Source organism: Phalangium opilio, unplaced genomic scaffold, assembly GCF_054372755.1.
Source record: "Phalangium opilio isolate 3A_F unplaced genomic scaffold, DU_Popi_V2 ptg000003l_1, whole genome shotgun sequence".
Taxonomy (NCBI): domain Eukaryota; kingdom Metazoa; phylum Arthropoda; class Arachnida; order Opiliones; family Phalangiidae; genus Phalangium; species Phalangium opilio.
Genome location: NW_028324145.1, coordinates 1,226,606 through 1,229,369, shown reverse-complemented (window position 1 = coordinate 1,229,369; position 2,764 = coordinate 1,226,606). Strand labels below are relative to the sequence as shown.

Below are 2,764 nucleotides of genomic sequence, written 5' to 3'. Positions count from 1 at the left end.
GTTCGGCTGTTAACCAATAGGTTGGTGGTTCGAGCCCACCCGGGACCGGTGTTGTGGGATCTCAAATGTAACGTAAAAACCAAAGTTTTTCCACAATACCTGACGACCATTGAATTTTTGGGTTTCCGTGGCGCATTGGTTAGCGCGTTCGGCTATGAAGCGAAAGGTTGGTGGTTCGTGCCCATCCGGGAGCGGTGTTGTGAGGTCTCAGATGTGACGTAAAAAGTCAGAGTTTTTCCACAATTAGTGACGAACATTTAATTTTTGGGCTTCCGTGGCGCAATGGTTAGCGCGCTCAACTGTTATTCAACAGGTTGGTGGTTCGAGCGTACCCGGGAGCGGTGTTGTGATGTCTCAGATGTGACGTAAAAAGTCGAGGTTTTTCCACAATACCTGACGACCATTTAATATTTGGGCTTCCGTGGCGCAATGGTTAGCGCGTTCGGCTGTTAACCGAAAGGTTGGTGGTTCGAGCCCACCCGAAAGCGGTGTTGTGAGGTCTCAGATGTAACGTAAAATGTCATAGTTTTTCCACAATACCTGACGACCATTTAATATTTGGGCTTACGTGGCGCAATGGTTAGTGCGCTCAGCTGTTATTCAAAAGGTTGGTGGTTCGAGCGCCTCCGGGAGCGTTTTGTGGGGTCTCAGATGTGACGTAAAAAGTCGAGGTTTTTCCACAATACCTGACGACCATTTAATATTTGGGCTTCCGTGGCGCAATGGTTAGCGCGTTCGGCTGTCAACCGAAAGGTTGGTGGTTCGAGCCCACCCGAAAGCGGTGTTGTGAGGTCTCAGATGTAACGTAAAATGTCATAGTTTTTCCACAATACCTGACGACCATTTAATTACTGAGCTTCCGGGCGGGCTCGAACCACCAACCTTTCGATTAACAGCTGAACGCGCTAACCATTGCGCCACGGAAGCCCAAAAGTTAAATGTTCGTCAGGTGTTTTGGAAAAACTCTGACATTTTACGTTACATCTGAGACGTCACAACACCGCTCCCGGGAGGGCTCAACCACCAACCTTTCGGTTAACAGCTGAACGCGCTGACCATTGCGCCACTGTAGCCCAAAAATTAAATTTTCGTCAGGTATTGAGGTAAAACCTTGACTTTTTACTTACCATCTGAGACCTCACAACACCGCTCCCGGATGGGCTCGAACCACCAACCTTTCGGTTAACAGCCGAACGCGCTAACCATTCGCCACTGAGGCCCAAAAATTAAATGGTCGTCAGGTATTGTGGAAAAAGTTTGGCTATTTACGTTACATTTGAGATCCAAAAACACCGCTCCCGGGTGGGCTCGAACCACCAACCTATTGGTTAACAGCCGAACGCGCTAACCATTGAGCCACGGAAGATCAGAAATTAAATGGTTGTCACGTATTGTGGAAAAGTTTTGACTTTTAACGCTACATATGAGACCCAACAACACCTCTCCCGGGTGGGCTCGAACCACCAACCTTTCGATTAACAGCTGAACGCGCTAACCATTGCGCCACGCAAGCCCAAAAATTAAATGTTCGTCAGATATTGTGGAAAAACTCTGACATTTTACGTTACATCTGAGACGTCACAACACTTCTCCCGGATAGGCTCGAAAAACCAACCAATTGGTTAACAGCCGAACGCGCTAACCATTGAGCCACAGAAGCTCAGAAATTAAATGGTTGTTAGGTTTTGTGGATAAGTTATGACTTTTTACGTTACATCTGAGACCCTACAACACCTCTCCCAGTTGGCTCGAACCACCATCCTTTCGGTTAACAGCCGAACGCGCTAACCATTGCGCCAAGGAAGCCCAAAAATGAAATGGTCGTCAGGTATTGTGGAAAAACTTTGGCTATTTACGTTACATTTGAGATCCCAAAACACCGCTCCCGGGTGGGCTCGAACCACCAACCTATTGCTTAACAGCCGAACGCGCTAACCATTGAGCCACGGAAGCTCAGAAAATAAATGGTTATCACGTATTATGGAAAAAGTTTGACTTTTCACGCTACATCTGAGACCTCACAACACCGCTCCCGGATGGGCTCGAACCACCAACCTTTCGATTAACAGCCGAACGCGCTAACATTGAGCCACGGAAGCCCAAAAATTAAATGTTCGTCAGGACAATAAATAAAAATGTACCTCGATTTTTAATAACATTTTCAAAATCGACGTTTCACGGCCAAAGAAGCATATTTTGAGTATTTCTTCACTATTTTCAAATATAACCACTGAAACCATTATTTTTATACTTTTTGCTTTAATTCAAGCTATGTAACGATATTCATTCAAAAAACTGTTAAAATTCAATTTTCAATAAGAAATCGTATTCACGGATTTTGTGTCTTGAAGAAGAAAAACCTGCGATTTTTTCGGTACTTTTTTGAATGCATTTTTTTCTGGAGAAATTTTTGACCGAATTCAGCTTAATTCTCTATAAAACACGAATTAAAAGTGATTTCATCTCCAGAAAAAAAAAATTTCTCCAGAGAAAAAAGAAGGTTGGTGGTTCGAGCCCACCCGGGAGCGGTGTTTTGGGATCTCAAATGTAACGTAAATAGCCAAAGTTTTTCCACAATACCTGACGACCATTTCATTTTTGGGCTTCCTTGGCGCAATGGTTAGCGCGTTCGGCTGTTAACCGAAAGGATGGTGGTTCGAGCCCACCTGGGAGAGGTGTTGTAGGGTCTCAGATGTAACGTAAAAAGTCATAACTTATCCACAAAACCTAACAACCATTTAATTTCTGAGCTTCTGTGGCTCAA

General features: G+C 44.8%; 1 non-coding gene across 1 annotated transcript; it reads left to right on the top strand.

Annotated features, from left to right (window-relative positions):
- Nucleotides 1-708: 708 nt before the first annotated feature.
- Nucleotides 709-781, top strand: TRNAD-GUC (transfer RNA aspartic acid (anticodon GUC)). The gene has a single exon. It is a non-coding gene; the product is annotated as a tRNA-Asp (tRNA).
- The last annotated feature ends 1,983 nt before the right edge of the window (nt 782-2,764 follow it).